Source organism: Xyrauchen texanus, chromosome 41 (genome assembly GCF_025860055.1).
Source record: "Xyrauchen texanus isolate HMW12.3.18 chromosome 41, RBS_HiC_50CHRs, whole genome shotgun sequence".
Classification (NCBI taxonomy): domain Eukaryota; kingdom Metazoa; phylum Chordata; class Actinopteri; order Cypriniformes; family Catostomidae; genus Xyrauchen; species Xyrauchen texanus.
Window position 1 is genome coordinate 26,139,553 of NC_068316.1, and position 21,717 is coordinate 26,161,269.

At 34.5% G+C, this 21,717-nt stretch overlaps 1 protein-coding gene across 1 annotated transcript in view; it reads right to left on the minus strand.

Annotated features, from left to right (window-relative positions):
- The window catches only part of LOC127634181 (phenylalanine--tRNA ligase, mitochondrial-like), a 224,718-nt gene extending 203,480 nt beyond the window's left edge, over positions 1–21,238 (minus strand). The window contains exon 1 of the mRNA XM_052113618.1: positions 21,207–21,238. The gene's annotated coding sequence lies outside the window, so the exon portion shown is untranslated. The remainder of the gene's footprint in view (positions 1–21,206) is intronic.
- Between the last annotated feature and the right edge of the window lie 479 nt (positions 21,239–21,717).

Below are 21,717 nucleotides of genomic sequence, written 5' to 3' on the forward strand. Positions count from 1 at the left end.
TCCAGCTCCACTTATTCCACAACGAGAGTGCTTCTCTATTATTTGGTATTTTTGTATAATTCCCTCATACTTTGGGATCTACATCACCTGAAGCTGTTTGGAAAGTTCAAAGTACATCTGGACTGTGATCTGTAATTCTTCCGCTCCTCAATCAGGTGCGAACTGCAGTGCTGCTCTCGTGCGTCATCATTATAGTTAAGTGAGATCAAACAACTATTCGACAATGAAATGTTTTGTCAACAATTTTTTGTTGTCTAACGTTGACTAATAATTAATTATTGTTAAGTTCTCTGTCCCCCAGTGGTCATTAATCTGCACAGTATTTTAGAATTGAATATGTCTAATGCACAGACAAAGTTTTCTGAGCTGGTTTTTATTTTGTAAAACACTGTATAGTGTGGCTGGAACATATCAAGATATTTTAATTACAGTGTGAAATATTTTCCACTTCAGAGCAGCAGCACAAGTGCAGATGGAGCTGTGAAAACCTGGACATAAAATGGACATTATATCCAAATATTGCATTGTGGAAAGTGTCCGTCTGTGACCAGATTATGAAATTAATGAAAATATGAAAACACAAGGCAGTTTTATCTTTTAACATTGCAGTGAATCTTAATTGAAGTAAATGTATACTACTGTATTGTACCATTTAATATTTTTGTCACAGCAGATGTCAAAAGTTTTTGGAGCATAGCTATTATTAATACTTGTACCAATGCTTTATTTGTGATAAAGTCAAATGTTTGCTATGAGAAAAATACTTGGAGGAGCCTTCGTTAACTCTGCTGGACTTTGCAAGTCATTACATTTTTGCATCACTAGAACCCCAATTTAAGTTTTTTTCATTGAGATTTGATTGGGAGATTTGTGTAGATAATTATTTTTTATATTGGTACATCAGACATGCGTTTCATCACAATAACGTTCTAATAAATGTCTTGTCTTTTATCAGGTTGTTCAGAAGGATGAATCTAAAACAGAGCTTGAGAGGTGTACAATGGCAGTGTTTGTCATCAGAGAGGAGGAGGATCCTCTCCAGTCACCACATGAAATCGGGATTGTTATTGAAGGTGTGGAAGTCCTTAATGAGTTACCATCAGTTGCACATGCATTTGCTATGTTGTTTGGCCTCATCTATGCTCTTAACTTGAGCTATCCAATTGAGCTCAAATACACTTTTGATGCGCTGCAGAAAATATTCATGGAGATCGAACCAAAGAAAATGACACGCAGAGTGTGCAGTCTGAGTGTCAAGCTCTAACTATTGGAATAATCAACAGAAGACATTTGGACACAGCATGTTTTTTGTTCTGTTTAATAGCTTGTATTCAAATTCATTCTGGTCATTTTTTCAAAGGATAGCCAAGTTTTAACACTGTTAGAAACTCTATTTTTACGCTTTTTAATGGATATTACATTACATATCTCAAGTTTTAAAGGAGAGACGTATACCAGTTTTACATGTCAAAATGTATGCGATTAAGGTTGCAGAATGTTTAAAATATATCAAAGACCACAATTTTCTTAATTTTATACTTGGTATGTTTTTTTTTTGTTTCCCTTCAACTAGTGTTGATGTGTAAAACACATTGGATAGCTTTATTTTCTGCAGAAATTATTGTTTGTTGTACATAAAAGAAAAGGTGATGCATATTTTAAAAAGACATCACAATAAACAAGGTCTTTCGAAGAGAATATTCCTGTCTTTATTAATAGTAAGTAAACTAAATTAAGCATTGACTAACAAAAATGTTTTTATTTTTATCTTAAGTGAGAATTCTACTTTTTATATTATAGCTACTATAGCTTTTGTTTATTGTGAAATTTAAGTTGTTAAAAAGCACTATATATATATATATATATATATATATATATATATATATATATTATATTGACCTACATTAAGCAACATTTTGTCTTGTTTAAATAAAATATATTGATTAACGTATAATTAGAAATTATTTATTCTACATAATCAGAAATTTAACTTGAGATAAGTTAATAAAATTGCCTATAACAAAGTAAAAACTATACTTTAGATGTAATTGTAAATATTAGGTTATTCCAAAATGAAAAAATTAAGTTATAGCAAAGTAAAAAAAAAAAGTTGTACATTCTTTGTAATAAATCATCTTTTTACTTTGTGTGAATGTAAATTTTTGCCTTGGGGAAAAGAAATATTTTTTATTAATATGAAATCAAAATTTATGGCTTGAACCAAATCATAAATATAATTTGTGAAAAACTAAAGAATTTGGGTGTAACAAATTAGAGTATTTTTTTTAAGTTGGTCCAAAGTATCATTTTTTTCAGTGTGATAGGACTGTAAAATTGGTCCTGATGTTGCACCTATCGCAGGTTGGCACCGGTTCCGACCCGAAAGCGGATCGTCATGGCCCTGTTCAAGCTGGAATCCTGCACCAAGTAGCGGCAGAATCTTTCTGTCTCAATATAAGGACCATCAATCGATGTGTATATGTTGTGTGCACAGCTATTCAAGAAGAAAAAAATAATGCGGTGTAATATCAGAGTTTATATGATACATTCTTGATATTCAATATTTTGAACAATCATCTAATCAAAAGCATCACCATCACATCTTTATTAAGTCCACATATTTCTCCAACAACTTTTAACGACCAACTGAACTTGATTATCATCTAAAATTAATTGCTTCAAAATGCTAATTAATATTTTCTGAAGAAGCAGTAAATGCGAGGTAAAGAGGGTTCGATTTAAAATATTTAAACATTTTATAATGTTCAAATGCTCATTTTCTGAAAGTGAACTCAGCATTGGACAAATAGTTCTGATAGTTTATCTTTCTGAAAACTTACATACAAAAAGATAATTCTAAGAACGTCATTCAGCAGACTTTATTCGTCTACAGAACAGGGTAAAGCTAATTTAAGTTTGAAAAAAGAAAAGGCATATATATGTCTAAAAATATATATTTTTTTCTTTTGGTAATTCATTTTTTTAATTGAATGCTTTTTTTGTTATTTAATTTAATACATTTAATTTAATACAGGGGATTTTGCTGGCACTTTCTCAGAAGTAGAATAAACAATAATTTAATATAATTGGGCTGTAAGTGTTCCAAAAAAAAGAAGAAGAAAAAAAAACAACACACTGAAGCTTTTCATCTAGTATTTTGTATTTATTCTTAATACAAAACATCTTTATGCAAAGAAATTATTTGAATGGAACTTGAATAAATAAACGGATGGATACTGCGATTAAATTTAAATCGCAAACAGTGGCCATTAATTTGTTCAATGTGCACGAGATATTTGTGTTGGCACTCCTGGAAGTGTCACGTTTGCAGAACGGCTCTATATGCCGTAAAGATCAATCCATAATCACGTAGAATAAATTGGCTTTCAATACTGTCGTCATGATCCCAATTTTATAGACCAAAAAAATCTCCAACCCATTTTTCCGCGACATTTGATGTATCGACAAAGAGTTTATGTGCTTGAGTTAAATGGAAAAATATTATGTCGACATTTTATCGATAATGTGCTTTTCCATCAGCTTTATTTTGATGCACTAAAACTTTTTCTGCAAAAAATCCTTGAATGGAAACGTAGTTAATGTTAATGCATTTATGTAAAGTCATAAATGAGAAATAAGTTTGTACAGATGCAGTAGTTATAAACTGCAAGACATTTTAGAGTCACAACAGTCATCTACTATACATTTTTTTAGCACAATCTGGCCTATTTTGAGTAGGTGTTTATCTCCTCAGGAGGATATAAACTCTTTTTTTCTTCTTTAGAATTTGACAAATTGTATGACTTTATTTTGCTGTTAGGAGATGTACTGACTTACCAAATATGTCTCCCATTAGGTTACATTCATGAATTTAACCATAAGGAGATGAGTTGGATTCCTGTTCAGTTCCTTTGACAAACACCGTATGAAGGACATTATAAAGTAAAATCTTCTGGCTCCTTAATGGTGACCATTAATTCACTCCATTGCATGTTTATGGCGGTAATGGTTTTAAATGTAGAAGCTCCTTGTCTGACTGATGTACCGCCAGGGGGTCGGGAGTGAAGATAGACTAGTTTAATTTGTGCTAAAAGACTGAAGCCAGACTAATAACAAAATATCTCACTGAACATCCTGTGTAGTTCATGGACTCTGACAGGATGCTTTGAAATACACGGTTAGGAGTTACATATAACACCTATCGAGTTCGAGAACGTTAAAAGCTTGTGTCATTTTCTTAAGCTACATTACTTTAACCTATCCAAGCTTAATATGCAGAGACAACTATGGTCCCCTTTACACCTAACATCAACATGTTTTTTTGGTAATCGGATCAGAAAGTACTTGACTACATTATAAGCTAGGTGTCTATGCTTTGTACTGCATTGTGATCAGATTGTGAAGTGCCTTACCGTAACTTTAACTTGTGCTTTATTTTTTAATTTAAAGGAAGGACAAGTTTTAATTTTTGTGGTAATAAAGATTATGCCACAAATGCATTCTCTTGAGCTTAACTTGTATAGAACCTGGAAAATTCTCTAACACAATTCCCTTAAGGTTTGTCAAGTGAAACACAGTGTGCTATGAATATCAACGCCAAAATGAAATCAATACAATTTATGCCAAACTGATGTCACATGGGTCTACAGGTTTAGAAGCAACAGTAAGGTGGAACCAAAAAACGTATTTAGCAAAAAGCCACGATGGGAGTCATATTATGGATCCAGGCACAGCCTTATCCTGGTTTGAATTATTCGAGGTACTGCACAGGAGACACAAATCAATAGGTTCAAACCCGAGTAATCCACACTGAACACTGAGTAATGACCTTATCCGTGTAACCGTAGACTTTAACAGTTTGAACCAGTCTGGCCATTCTCTTTTGACCTCTTTCATCAACAAGGCGTTTCCATCTGCAGAATTACCCCTCACTGGATGTTATTTTTGTTTCTGGCACCATTCTGAGTAAATTCTAGAGACTGTTGTGTGTGAAAATCCCAGGTGATCAGCAGTTACAGAAATACTCATACCAGCCCATCTGGCACCAGGCTTTATTGTGTTTTATTTGACAGACCTAGGTTTCGACAGACAAACAGGTCACTCCGAACTGTCATTGTATGGGAAAGAGCTGCAAAAACATTATTCAAAAATGTTCCTGTGTTCCGCTGAAAAAGTAACAGTCTACAGGTTTGGAACAACATGGGTCATAGTGAACAAAAAGTGATCCTGTTGCACTAGAATGTATCCTATTTAAATGCCACAATTTTCATTTTCGGTCAAACTACTCCTTTAAAATCACCAGCCCAAATCTTGTTCAGGTCCTAATCTTTTTCACCAACCAAAGAACAAATCATGCTTGCTTGTAACAAACATCTCATTGGAAATCAATGACAAGCACTTAAGCGTGACTACTTTACTGGAGTGGACAAGCAACTTCACACCTCCTCTTCCTCACCCACTCAATCACGCACAAACTCAAGTGCTGACTACGAAGGGTGGCCAGAGTCGACGTCACAACCCCCTTTGTCCAGCAGTTTAGACGTCTGTGCTAGGTGAGCAGAGTGCTCAGCTGTTCTATTTAGCATTGTCATACACAGCTGGTGGGTTGCTGAAGGATGTAGGCTGAATAATCATTGAAACTCAAGTGCATACTGGATTAAGACAGTCACTAATAGGAGTATGTGGGTGGTGAGTTTATGCAGTGCAGACACAGCAGAATCTGCAATAGTGACGACTCCCATGCGAGATCCATTACTCAACTATGAACAATGCATGACAGGATGTAGCAAAAAAATATTCAAGCTTTAAAGAACCCTGTCTAAAAGTTGCTCGAAATTGCTTCAAAGTTCCACTTTGGAAGGAAATAATGGAACTGCACAACAAGTAAACGTAAAGAAAGGATGGGAATGGGAAATCAGAAAGTAAAACAATAGACTTGGTCAGGGTGGGCAGGCAACAAACCACACTTACAGCAGACAGCACAAGATGAGGACTGCTGGCCAATAAAAGGTGTATTTTTAATGATATGGAAACAAACTGCCTATTACTGGATGTTTTTTGTTTTGGCATCATTCTGAGTAAGAGACTGGTGTCGTGATGCTGTACATCCGGCCCCTAATCAGGCTAATCAAGCCCTCAAGAGGGATAAAGGCTACTCTCTTTGAGAGAGAGAGAGAGAGAGAGAGAGAGAGAGAGAGAGACACAGAGAGAGAGAGAGAGAGAGAGAGAGAGAGAGAGAGTTACAGGCAGCTGTGCTGCATGTGTTTATGTTTGTGTCTCTTTGTTTTCTTAAAAGATTATTTATATTGTCAGGCCGGTTCTTGCCTCCTCCTTTCCATTGAACATTGTTACACTGGTGCTGAAATCCGGGAAGGAGGAGGGATGACCGTACTAGAGTCCTCACCACTACCATTCACCCCAAAGGAGCAGCTGCGGCCATCTGATCGGGGATGGAGGAGCCTGGCCGCCTGAGAGCGGAGGAACGGCCACCGACTGCGAGGGGAGGAGGGGCTCCTAGCCAACCGCCTATAGTGGTCAGGGCCGCTGCCAGGGGCGGAGGAGACCCCTACCGGCTGCAAAAACGTGGCAGGTTCAAGAGATGACCGCCGACTACGAGCAGGAAAGGGCTCCTGGCCGACCGCCTGGAGTGGGAGAACCACTGCCATGGGTGGGTGAGACCCCTACTATCCACCGAAAATGTGGCGGGGAGTTCCGTCCACCAGGGGCTGGAGGACTGCCTCCGATCCACCCGTGAAGGCTCGCTGTCATCCACAAGAGGGTGGAGGAGTGATCGAGGACCAGGCTATGGCATATCGGAGAACCGGCAAGTACGTTTTTTTCACACTCTCTCTCTCTCTCTCTCTCTCTCTCTCCGCTGTTGCTCCATGTTGGCCTTTCCCTCTTGTTTTTTTGTTGTTGTTGTTTTTTCCCTCCCCTTGTCATCCTCTAAGGTCCGAAGAGGTGTGGATGACCTGCCGACAGGTTGGGCCGGAAGGGCAATTTTTGATTGATAGCCCTATAAATAATACAACAATGTATCTTCACATGTTTTTTTGTTAAGAGTACAAGATGTTTACCGATGAAGACAAAAGAGGAGGAAACGGAGTCACATGGTTCCACACAACCCACTTTACTGTATGTAAAGCAAGCCTGGAAAACTTGTGTCTTTGTCAATTGTACTATCCTTAGCTGAATTGGTTCATAAAACCAAGAGCTGTAAAATGCCTAATGAATACAACCAACAACATTCATTCCCATGGACCTTAATTATTGTCACATCATTAAATCCACAAAAATTTGCATATTTGGGAGCATTTTTCACTGGAGGCTGCAGAATAAATTAGAAAATCAGTCCTATACACAATTAGGGGTGTGAAAAATTAGTTGGTCATAGTTTGAATGACTAGTCGACCTGAGACCAGAGTGTGATTGCTGTGAGCATTTTCCATTTCCCTTTTTGATTTGTAACTAGAAGCATCTAATAAACATGCAAATAATAATAATAATAATAATAATTTTGTAAACCAAATAGTTTACTTAAAAATGTATGTTAGCATATGTGGACAGTGGGACAAATGTGTGACATTTAAAAAAATACATCTACTTTTTAAATTAAAATAGTTTACTATTTTGGTCAGATTTTAGGAGTGAATTCACTTTTCTTCAAAGGAAATCTATAGGCCGCTCCTTTGCTCTCTATTAAGTGAATGACATTGGAGTTCAAAATGCACCTTATCTCCATATACCACCTCTGAAAGGATTTTTTTTTTCTCAGTGTGAAAATGCACAGTAAATATAGGATTTCTAATAAAACCTTGCATTATTGTCCACTATAGAGTACACTGTGTATAGTAGTGAGGCGTGCATTTATGAGCATCCTGAATGATGACATATTCAATGCAGAGGTGTAAAGTAGTGCTAACAACTACTCTCATTACAGTACTGGAGTACATTTTTCACATTATTCTACTTTTCTGAGTTGATTAAAATATAAGTATTCAACAGTTAAATAAATGTTGTATTCTTAACATTTTATGTTTGTCTCAAACTAGAGACTGGGATTTACTTGTCTTTTTGTTGTGCATCTGGGCTGTCCACTTCCCTCTCAATCCTGGTTTGAGATTCTTATTTCAAAACAGTAATGTATGTCATCTCTCCGTCATCTACAGCCTTCATCTCTCTAAAACAACAGACTTTAGAATAAAAAAGAATTTAAGAAGAAATGCGTTTCTTTTTGTGTATTTTTAAAACCAATATTTGACTTGCAAGTATATAGCAACTTGTAAGAAAACTCAATACCTCAGCAAATGGGAAACAAACCCACTGTAATATAATTTCCACATGGTAGCGCAACCATTTTCAATTGTTCTAATATAAGACAATTTTATTGAGTACCAAATTAGCAATTTAGAATACTTTTGTAAGGAATAGGTGACACAGTAAATTCTTTAGGTGAAATTTGTTGACCGTATGCTTATTATTATTATTATTATTAAATTGATCAATAATACTGGCAAAATCATTCATTGCAATTATTACAGTTTGAAATAACTGTTTTAAGTGATATATATTCAATTTCATTTACTGGGCAAAGAAACAATTTAATAAATACCACTTTAAAAAAAAATAATTAAACCGTAATAATAATAATTAGCAATTAGCAAAAAATTATTTTGGCAGTATTTTTTATCAATTTAACACATCCTTGGAGAAAGGAAGCCTCAATTTATTTCAAGAACAAAATTGTCTTTTGATCTAAAAATGGAAGTGTATATTATATATATATATATATATATATATATATATATATATATATATATATATATATATATATATATATATATATATATAAATAATATACACATGTATATTAGGGCTGTCGATTTAACACGTTAATTCAGTGCGATTAATTTTACAAAAAAATAACGCAATTAATCGCATACCCATGGACCACAATAAGGAAGATTCCTGAGAGATGTAAGCTTGTAGTACCACCTGTTTACTCCAGAGGGCAGTAAGTGAAATTTCAGCTGTATGAGCAACGCACAGTTTATACAGTGAAGAAAACACTCAACGTGCAAATGCGATCTAAGTGATCTCAAGATGTGTTTAAAGATTGAGTATTAAACTATATTTAACTTGACACAATGACCTAAACATTTTATGTTTATGATGCAACACACCCTGATGGAGGTGTAAATTGACGGGCCCTTAAACAAGCCATCATGATGAAACTGGAACTGATTGACAAATTCACTTGTGAAACGGATTGCTGTGAACTGTGTGCCAATGATTGAGTTATGATCAATAATATGGTAGTAAACAATACATTGTATTCTAAAGCTGCTTTTTGTATTGTCTTATAAATGATTTGCTCTTCTACTACAGGAATGTAAAGCATTTTAATTATCTGAATATTTATATATAATTTTTTTTATATAACTATGTATAATTATATATTGATATAAATATGTATAATCATTATATATATTGAGTTATTGTTATATGAGGGGCTTTCTCAGCAAATATTTGTATATGCGATTAATTAATCGGGACACCATGTAATTAATTCGATTACATTTTTTTATATATAATATATATATATATATATATATAAAAAATAACATTTTCATAAAGTAACTTGTAACATAATTACATTTTTGAAATTACATTTTAAGAGTAAAACTGCTTATTTACTCTTGAGTCATAATATTTCTCAGTACTTCTACTTGTACTCAAGTTAATAATTTCTTCAGCAGCAGTACTTTTACTTAAGTAAAAAAAAAATCAGTAATCTTTTCACCATTACTTCAATGAAAAGTGCTTCAGGGTGATCCTCGCTGCGCTTTCAGAACTGTAAGATTGTGGGTACATATCTAGTTCATTACATCAAGCCGTTTAAAACTTTTTTACTGCAACATTTATTTAGGCAGTGTCAGTCAGACAGAATCAGAAAAGACTAAACTCTCCACATCACCTCACAAATACCAGAATATTTCACATAGCAGATGATTTAATGTCTGACAGTGATCATCTTGAATTATGATGTATGTATGTATGCATGTATGCATGTATGTATGTATGTATGTATGTATGTATATGTATATATATATATATATATATATGTATATATATATATATATATATATATATAAAATTATTGATGATGATGATGATGTTGATGATATAAAATTAACCAATACTTTGAACCTGGCATGGACCATACCTCGTAAAACAAAAAATTAAAAAAATTTAAAAAAGACAGATCTCAGAAATCTACAAACAAGAATTGTTGCTTTGCATAAAGCTAGAAAGGGTTACAAAGTTATCTCGAAGGGCTTAGATATTCATCTGTGCAAATTGTCTGTAAATGGAGATGATTTAGTACTGTGGCTACTCTCTGTAGAAGTGGCCGTCCAGCCAACATGACTTAAAAAGGCACAATGGAGAATACTCAATGAGGTAAAAAAGAACCCTAGAGTGACCGCTAAAGACTTGAAGAAATCAGTGGAACTGGTTAACATCTCTGTTCATGAGTCTACTATACGGAACACATTAAACAGGCATGGTGTCCATGGCAGGACAACCCAAAGGAAGCCCCTGCTTTCCAACAAAACTTTGCAGCATGCCTGAAGTTTGCCAAAGGCCACCTTGACACTCCACAACGCTACAGGGAAAATATTTTGTGGACTGATGAAACTAAAGTTGAATTGTTTGGGAAAAACATGCAGCACCAAGTATGGAAAGGGCACTTCATACCAACAAGAAAACATATGTACAGTAGAGGGAGCTTCAGGGCCTGGACCGCTTGCCATAATTGAGGGAAAAATACATTTTTCAAGTTTATCAAGATATCCTACAGGATAATTTTAGGGTGGCTGTGTGCCAGCTGAAGCTCAGTAGAAGTTGGGTGATGCAGCAGGACAATGACCCTAAACATCGAAGTAAATCCACTAGAGAATGTCTTAAAAAAAAAAGAACATCCAACTTTCATCCAAATAATATGGCTGAGCTAAAGCAGTTCTGCAAGGAAGAATGGCCCAAAATTGCTTCTAGGTCTAATCCGCCGCTACCGGAAAAACTTAGTTGAGGTTATTGCTGCCAAAGGTGGACCGACCATTTATTAAATACAGCACTGTGAATGTTTAATGGAATGTGTTCAATAAAGACATGAAAGAAAAGTTAAGCACATTACGTTTGTCTATAAGTGTGACTTTGATGAATATGAGATCACGTTTTATGACCATTTAATGCAAAGAAATTCCAACGGGTTCACATACTTTTTCTTGCCACTGTATGTATATAAAATCTTTGTAAATTCTTTTTACTGTATTTTACTCCCTGCTGTAAACATTTTCAATCTATTTTACAACAATGGCTGTTTGGTCAAAATAAAGAGAAATAAGCTTTATCCAATATCCACCAAGTCCTACAATGCATACACAATGTCTCTTTCAATCGGTTTTCATCATACATAAGCTATAAGGATGTCAAGTGCAGAGAGAACATCAAAAAAGACAGGAAGCTTTAATGCCGACACAGCAAAGAAAGAAGCAGTCCTGAAAGAAAAATGAAAATGAGCCAATCAGAAAAGGACAGAAAATATTGCCAATACAGTTAAAGTAATGTGACTGTGAGTAGGGATGCACCGATACCACTTTTTCTCTTATGATCTGATTCCGATATCGGAAATCTCAGTATCGGCTGATACCAATCCCAAGTGAACACCAGTGTTTTTTTGCATAATCAATATCTTTACATCATTGTGTGGAACTAATTGGCTGTACTCTTTAATATGTAAAGAAACACAACTCTAACCTCTAACTACACATTATTTCATTATAAATGTATAGCTTATTAAGAAACACTATTATTAACTAGTATACTGGATAATGTAGCAGCAAAATTAACAGTAATTCCAGTCTTCAAGTCTTCAGCAGAAAACGTTTACATTTACATTTACATTTATGCATTTGGCAGACGCTTTTATCCAAAGCGACTTACGGTGCAATTATTACAGGGGCAATCCCCCCGGAGCAACCTGGAGTTAAGTGCCTTGCTCAAGGACACAATGGTGGTGGCCGTGGGGTTCGAACCAGCAACCTTCTGATTAACAGCCCTGTGTTTTAGCCACTATGCCACCACCACTCCCAAATTGTAAACAAATACTAATGATGACAATAATAATACATTATTATTAATATTATTATTATTATTGACTTTTATTTTAATTTTAAATACAACAGTAATATATTCAATTCGTGGACTTTTTAAACCCTCACACTTTTATTTTGACATTCTGAACTCTCCAGGAAGTCCTGTGTGTCTGTTTGTAGGCAAGTTCACAGTAGTTTAATTCACTTATTCAAATTCTGGTAAAATGCACCTCTGGTGCCGTTCTAAATGCATATTATAAGTGAACCGAACTACTGTGCATCTACATCTGAGATGCTGTTCTTTAGTAGCGCTCAAATATTGTGCAATGCGTGAAGGCTAAAAATAGCCACAAGTGCATCACCAGCCTGTGCGTGAGTTTGTGTCAACAGAGCAGCACTATTCACTAATGCGCTGGCGCTGCACATACTATATATTTACTTATTAAACACAGCCTTTTGCGATTCACAGAGCTATCACACTTCAAGTGGCTTTGAATAAAATGCACAGGTCATATGAACTACTTTGTGTTTTAATGGTTCTTTTATGTCATTTTTGGAGCTAACGAACATGACTAACACACAGTATCGGATTTGGATCGGGCTCGTCAAACCGACACACGTTCTGTCTAAAAGCTTCCGAATCAGAGCTGATACAGATTCAGGTATCGGATCAGTGCATCCATAACTGTAAGGTAAAACCTTAAGCTGACATATGATGCAACAGATCATACATTCAAAAGTAAAAAGAACATAGTATATAAATAAGTGTGGTGTAGAAAATAAATGTATCTTTTTTTAACATTCTTTTGATTGTCATGCCCAATGATTACACTGTGCAACAATTTTTTATTTATTTTTTGGCTCCTGGGTAATAAGTGTTATTTCATAATTGCTTATGTCTCAAAAATATAGAAAATGGCTATTTTTATAACTTTGCTTTTGTGACCAGGACAGTGATAATTTGAAATGTACCTATTTTCCAGAACATTCCAGATAGTTTCAGTGCTGAGTAAACTTGGAGTAACTTCTAGAACCTTCTAGAACTTTCCAGTAATATATCCAGTAATATTAATATAAATACTGGGGAGTTTATCCCACCAGTTCAGTTTAGTTCCAGCTGCTGAAGTGGATACATATCTGCATTTTTCTGAGATGGCATCAAGAGGCTGCAAGCATCCGGCAGAAACATTTTGCTATGTCTGCGGCCAATTTATCAAGACAAGAGTGAAAAAGTACTCAGTGGAAGCATCTGCTAAGATATGTGAGGCCTACAAGGCATATTTCGGCATGCCTGTCGAGGATTAAGACAAACCCTGGGCACCTCATTTCACTGCAAAAAATGCAGTTTTTTCTCTGGAAGGTAAGTTGGACAATTGTTGCTTGGAATTTTATGTTATAAAGTTTGTTCATTTTTTAAATTGTAAAAGTTTTTAATTTTAAAATGTTTCAAAATTTTCAATGTTATTGAAAAAATACAGTATATCATATATGAAAAATGTTAAACATTAGTCTTGTGTGAAATAAATGGTTTTTTTTTAAGATGGTACAGAGGGGAAAAGAGAGCCATAAAGTTCGCTACCCCAAGAATTTTGCGGGAACCCACTGACCACTCAAGCAACTACTACTTCTGCATGGTGGACCCTTCCAATTTCTGATTTGGAGCTGAGGAGAGAAACCCATACTACCAACCAAAAAGACCTCAACAACTTGATTAGGGATCTTGGTCACACCAAGTCTAATGCCGAGCTTTTGACGTCTAGTGGAACTTGTCCATGACACTGTTTTGATTTCCTTCCGAATTTGTCGTACAGCCTACTCCTGGTGAACAAGGTTTGAAATGAACACCCGCCAAATGTGGATTTTTCATGCAGAGTATTTTGCTGATGTATCAGCCACTGTGGAAGGCGACCTGTAAGACTTCTCGGAGTGATATGTTTCAAGAAATTAGATGCGTGTTTGACGAAATGTGAATATATTTTGTAGAAAAGACGGAAGAAAACCTGCCAATGTGCGCCTGATTTGATATATGTGTGCAGTGAGCTCTGCTGTTCACGAGTGCAATGAAAGCGCTTCTCCAAGACACACACATTCATAGAGTTCAAGGCTTTGTTTCCCAATAACTATAGATCTTAGCTGTTAAGAGCATTTTCTACCAGCGATTTTATGAAAGTTAGTTATTTTTTATGTGCACCCAGGGTGTGATACAGCACCCGCCACACGCAAAATGCGACGAGGCTCAATTCAGTTCATGAGCTCCAAATGTATTCATGCACGAGTCATTTTGCTAATCTATCCACAACAGGTGGGTGACCTGTAAGACGTCTCAGAGTGATGCTGTAAGACAAATAGATGCACTTGAAGAAACACACTTTATATATTTTTAAGAACAGACAAAATAAAAGCCCTCAGTGCTTGTGTCCGATTCTCTGTTTGTTCAGAGGCGTGCATCGGGACCCTGTCTCGTGAAACAAGCCCATGTACAGAGTTATCACTTCTTTTTCTATGTTTCATTCAACTGACTACTGTTTGGAAGAATAATATAATCTATGAGAAAGCTACAAATGATCTCCGATCATCTCGTGAGGTACAGCAAGTTTCACTTTAATTCCATGGAGCAGTTCACTCTTACACATTGGGAACGCAACTCTACAGGTTCAGTACACAGGGACCTTTGTATAAAAAAAACAAAGATGAAAGTGATTAAATCATAAAGTAATACAAAACACGTTCACCTTGAACCTAAAATTTTATAACATTTTCTTTTGGTAGCATAAACTGTTACCAAAATGCAATACAAACACATTCGATAAGAACACACATTTGGCAGCATTTTTTGGGAACACAAGGGCTTATTTATTATGATGATTATTATAATTATCTTTACATTTATAATTGTCTTTTGTTCTTAATTTGTTGGTTATTAGTAATTTTTCACCTAGTGTCCTTGACGGATACTTGCATGATGGCAAATGGGGCCATTGGCAAAGGTTAGGATTTGGGGAGGTGGATAAATATACGATTTTTTAAATCACTTCGTTATTTTAATTGCTTTTTCGTTTAAAGTGCATTTTGAATTTAGAAATGTCTAAGTTTTAGTTTTCCATGTTTCATTTTAATTTTTAAAGCAAAAATATTCCTCAACCTTGGGGGTTGACCATAGGGGTGTGGATATTGACAAAAAATTATATCTCGATATTTTCTGGGATTTTGCCAATAACGATAAACAGACGATATTTTGCATCCTTCAAAAAAAATTTAGATGAAGGCTTAAATTGTACTAGTTCCCTCTTACAACATATTAATAGCATAACATGATAATATTGATTGTTGATATTATTAATCAAATCAATATATTGAAGGAAAAGAGCATCTTTATTATTTTAAACTGAATCATTCATATAAGAACAATACAAAACACTGCTCTGCTATAAGGTGAACTGTGCAGCATAAAAGCAAGAAGTAAAAATATGATATTATCATAAGAGTCAAAACCAAACCACCTTATGCTATTGATGACAAACAACGTCTAGCAATTTAAGCTAGTGTGGGTTGTGAGGTTGTTGATGTTTGATGATCTTCTCCTCTCGCCATTTCTTCACTCATTTTTAACTTCTGTTATACACACTACAATCCAATGTGCAACATCACGATCTGAATGCGCATGTGCAGTAGTATATACTACTTTGCTGCATCATGGAGTGAATTTGTGGACACTTAATATGGCTTTTTGATTGTTTTTTGAAAACGAGTGACATACTCGATAATGTCATTTCGCATATTGTTAGAACAACAATTGCGATATTATCGTAGACGATATATAATCGCACACCCCTAGTTGACCATATAATCAGATATTGCGATATTTTATGCGATTATTGTTAAAATATTTTTTACATATCGCCCAGCCCAAAAGGGAAGTTACATTTTTCATGAACAATTGTAAAATTAAGTAAATTTACAGACCCGAACAAACTCAATTCCATATTGCAACATGTTACCTATTACTGTTTGCATATTTCTTTGATTTTGAGTAGTCTATGGGCAAAATAAACATTTTATTGCATTTTTTTTGTGGAAAACAGTAAATTATTTGTTTTTGGTATGTTCTTTCGAAAAAATGCATCAACCAAAAATTAAAAAAATGACTCAGTGAAAAAAGGTTCCTGACCCCTGCCGTAGGATAACAATACATAAATACATCTTAACACTTGTGTGACCATCGGGACATTTTTGACTTTTTAGATCATTTTGGCTGTGTTAATGCCAAAGGTGTGTATTTTTTGGAGAAGTTTGATATTTCAACCTCAGTTCCTATAATGCATCTATAATAAACTGTATACAGTTTCAAATGTCCCCATTGAAACACATTAAAACTGCAAGATTTGATCCCAGTGCCATTAAAGCATAAAGTCATGAATTCTATGATATTATGCTTTCATTCTGGAGCCCTGGCTTCAAAATTATAATGTTTTTATATTTTCCCCCAGATGTTCAGCCTATGGAGCAAATAAATTATTTTTTCCTATTTTCTGTTTGCTGTATTATAGAGCACTGCAGGCCATTTGAATAACCGATGCAGTTAAATTGTGTGGGTGTGTTAGTATGGATATCAGAGTGTGTTTTGTATGTGTGTATTGAGAAATGTGTGTGTGTGTGTAAAAAAAAACAGCTGTGTCATTATGTAAACAAACTGGCATTTAAAGGGTTAAAATCCTGAAAATGAATGAATATTTGGTAGTTATGATCAGGACTGAAGTTGGTTAAAAAAAAAAATCAAGTGGAAAATAATATTCAAATTTAATATTTTTTTGGCAGTTTTTTTGACGTGGACATTTTTGTCCTCTAAAGACCTCGGAGTAACTTTTTTAAATTGATGCACAAGGGTTAATATATTGCATATATTTATACTGCACTTTTTTTCAAGTTAGCTGCACTACTTTCTATCCTTTTATTAATGGCTCTGTTCTCTTCTCCTTTTCTCCCTGAGGATGACATTAATTGTTTCCCAGTACTTCCTTTGTCTGCACTAGACATCTTTATTACTATATTAACATGCATGAACTTTAGAATTTACAATACTTCTAAAGAACATATGGTTTTAAAAAATGTGATTTATTTTAATTTTTCCTGATTTGAGTAAAGTGTGAACAAACACAACCCGGGAGGATTTATAAATATTAAAATGCAGTCAATTCCTAATAGATCTTTCTTAAAATGTAAATAAATATAATAGGGAAAAATAGAGTCAGCCAGAGATAAGAGAAGGCAAGTCAATGTCAAAATTAATTTAACCCGTAAAATCCACAAAACCTGTCAGAGCTTTAGTGTAAACAGTTCAGGAAACCAAATATAGAAAATCAAGCACTAATGAACAACTCAAATAAGAATATTCCCATTGCTTTCATTCTTTTGGCTGATGCTTCAATCCAAAGTGATGTACAACGCATTCAGCATATTATGTATTTTATCAATGTATTTCTTTAGAATTGCCTAAATTCAAAGATTGCCTAAACGGTCATTGAGAAAAAAAAATTTTTGAAAAAAAAAAAAGTTTACCACACAACAATTGACATAGTCAAAATATAAAAATAACAACATAAATGAAATTAATGAACAGCAAAAACAAAATAAGCCTGTAACACTAATAGTGTTCATTCATGTTGTGATTCATATTGGGAACTCGCAAAACAGTAAAATTATTTAACATGAATTTGTTCAGACAACTGTTAGGCTAGTGGGGATTATTGTTGGTCTAACATGTGTTGTTATGTAGGTGAAAGTAATTCACATTTCATAGTAACCCCCCACCACCACAATTGAAAAAATTCAATTAAATTTTTTTCGGTGTACAAATGGGACAAGATGTTCCACTAGTCATCCAAAAATTATTAATATTAATATTAATAACTACAGTCTTGACCAACTCAAAATAGGTATTGTTTGAAAGATGCGAAGCTCCACTTTCCAGTGCAGGCATTATGACCGAAAGTGGTTTTAAATTTGCAGACAAATCAGAAGTGTTCAGTTTTTTATCAATTTGTTATGAATTTTTTACACTGTTCATAGTTTAGTAAAAAATACAGTAAAAACATCAAAGTGATCAAATAGCCAATGTGTCAAATGTGTCATATGTTGTTGGAAAGCTCTCAAAGAGTAGAATACAATCAGTCAATTTGTTTAACTCACAGACAAAAATATACCTAAGTATATGTATTTGATAATTATGTTGGTGTTGCTTATATGCTGCATTTTTGCTTATAACTTAAAACAAACAGAACATAAAATATCACCATTACTTCGAGGAGGCGATTATCTTTCAAAGGAGCCCACACACAAGGTAATCAATCGTATGCTTAGATCATTAGATAATTCACATGAAGCACAATGTTACATATGTTCACCAGGAGATGGCGCCATGTAAATGACAGAGACTCAATGATGCAGACTCTTTGAGTCAACAGCCACTCACTCTGTGAAATCTCATTATTAAAATCATGTCTGCATGCTATGCAAACCTTTAGTCACTGTGGTGTTCACATGTGTAATTAATTATTATGTATAATTATGATGTTTTATTTGTTTGGAGAGGCTTTTGGACACAGAGACATTTTTGTACACTATGATAAATTATTTTTGTAATGCTTTGTCGTATTCACAATTTGTTTTTTTTTTAATAAAAAATAAATACATTCTCAGATACAGTTGACATGATTTGGAACAAAACAAAAGCACCTTATTTACACCCATATATATACAATTTCAAATAAGAACAATAAGAAAAAAATTATGTGATTTTTTTGCAGTTTCTTAGGCTAATGAGATTCTTTGAATGTATTATAATCTATATAATTTATTTATTTATTACGTTTTCATTACAATGATACCAAACACTTGCCCCTCCTTTCTTTTTTTATTTTAAGCCTTTAATTTTGGATATGCCACAGAAACAGGAAATCTTTAAAAACACCTTCAGAGCTTAAAGGCTCAACTAATGACATTGTACAGAAAACTGACATAAGCAATATGTCAACAAATATTCCCTCTGTTAACTGGTTTCTGAATGAGTTGACATGATTTCACAGCCTGTTGCTCTGACCCACCACCACTCGCCGATGACATTTCCACTTGAAGCCAGTTCCATCTGCAAACATCACACGTCTGTGACCTTCTCCAACCAGAGTTGAGGACCAAACCCCCTTTAAATCAACCTCATCTTCACCCTCCAACCCCGCTGAGCACAACATCTCTTCACAATCATACGTCATAAAGACAACATCGATCTCTGTGGGTCAAAGATAGATCCATTCTTCATGCATCAGAGATGAAAAGAGCAAGAGATACACATTTTTCAGATTAAAGTGAGGCTTGCGTTTCTAATAAAGCTGATGCTGATGGCTTAGTTTGTTATCTGCAAAGAGCTGACAGTGGAAATTCCAAAAACAAAAGGACTAACAAACTTGAAGTGAACTTTGAACAATAAGAACTACGGTGAACTATGCCTTTAACTATTCCCTGGTCATGGAGAGCCACACCAACATATCTGATCAAGGTTCTCATCACAGGTTTACAGTCCAATAAAGACATCTTGAACTACAACTCATCCAAGTTCCAAAAATAGCCTACAGCAGTCATCATTTCTTAATAAGCCAGAAATATAGCCTGCAAAATCAGAAGTATTTTACAAATAGTAGTTATAAGATCAGTCACTGCACAATTTTATTTCAGCACATCACAGTGAGGTTCATTTGAGAACTCTCAAACATCCTCACACTTTAATTTTAGACCAGTTATCTTCAATTATCCACTCTTCACACAAGAGAAAAATAGTGCAGTTGCAATATTTCATTTCCTTCTCCATTTATTGTACAGGCAGTGTTCATTATTAGAGGTCCTGAGACCTTGAGCTAAAAACAAAGATAAGCAGAGAAAACAAGGACAATATCTTCAGAAAAACTAATGGTGCAAACTTAAGTTTCCCTCAGTAAACCACTCTTCGTTCCTGCCATACAAAGGCAAAATGCTGTAACTACACTTTCCATTTTGTGATCTACATGGCTAGATGTTAAAAAAAAATGTGTTAGCTTAGTTGGTGCGCTTTGGCTTTGTGGGGAAGTAAGGGTGTAATATGCCAGTTGAAACAAGCTAACCATTAGAAATGTGTAAGCGGTTTGAATTTAAACTGATGTCTCAAACTTGGTCTATTATAGGGAATCTTATTACTATAAGAAGCAATTGGATTGCTTTCTTCGCCTTTCATCTATACAAAATTATCTTTACAACGGAGACAAAACATGGTCACAAACAGAACATGAAAAAACAAAAGGCAAACTCCTAAATTGATTTGACAAGTACAAGCAAGCTATAATTGTGCACGACTTTGCCCATAATTTAATGAAAGCCAAAAATATAAATAAATGGAGTCTTAATTTGGAAAATTATATAGAATGTCAGCTGGAAAATAATGACATTATTTTTCAGTGATTTATATTTAAATGTTAACATTTTATATAAATGCTTGTATAAGATGTGTCTATATTTTAACACACACACACACACACACACACACACACACACACACACACACACATACATATATATTTGTTATCATTTTAATTATAATGAAATAGTATTCAATTTGTATGTGTGTATATATATATATAAATACAAATTGAATACTATTTCATTATAATTAAAATGATAACAAATAGACTTACAGTTAGACAAGTCTGAGAAACTGTATGGCAGGATACTGACGATTTCCTTTGTCCTCTCAAATAAATAATAGTCAGAAAGTACACTTGTGTGCTTTGTTTGTGAGGTGATTAATTAAAAGGAGATGAATTAAGAAAAGCAAATTATAGTCATCCACATAGCTTAAGATAGCCTGCAACTCATACTCAATCTGACAACTTCATAAATACAAAGACTAGTCATTTAGACGACTTCTAATAACAGAGCCACTATGTGATCACCGTGACATTAATTATAATTTCGTAATTTACCAAAACTGAATAAATATGAGCAAATGAACACATGAAACATCTCACTCACCTCTGTCTGGACACGCGTGCTGTTTATGAGACGGCTACCGATGTGCCTGGACAATATAAATAAACCTTGTGAGACACTAGATTACTTACAGCAGATTATAGGTACTAGTTCAACTTATATCTTGATTCATATGAGTTATTTATTTTTATTTTGAGCTAGTGTTTATTTTGAAAGCGTAAAAGCGAGTGTATTTGTTCAGGCGCGTCTCACGAAGCTGTTCTTGAGGTCCTCGATCTGAACTGACAGCGTTGTTTTCATCATGGCGGCGTCCTGCAGAGCGCTGGTGCTGTCACTTTACAGACTGCTGCTGAAGGAGAGCAAGACATCCCCCTCTTACAAGTGTTATTTTTAATAAAGGTTCCATGGTTTGTTTCAGATAGATGTTTTCTTGTGGTTTTCAATAGAGAAAATAGAAACATCTATAGGTGATATCAAGCATATGGATGTGTTGATCTTAGTATTGTTGTGATGTTCTGACCTAAAAAAAAAAAAAAGCATTATTGCAAATTAA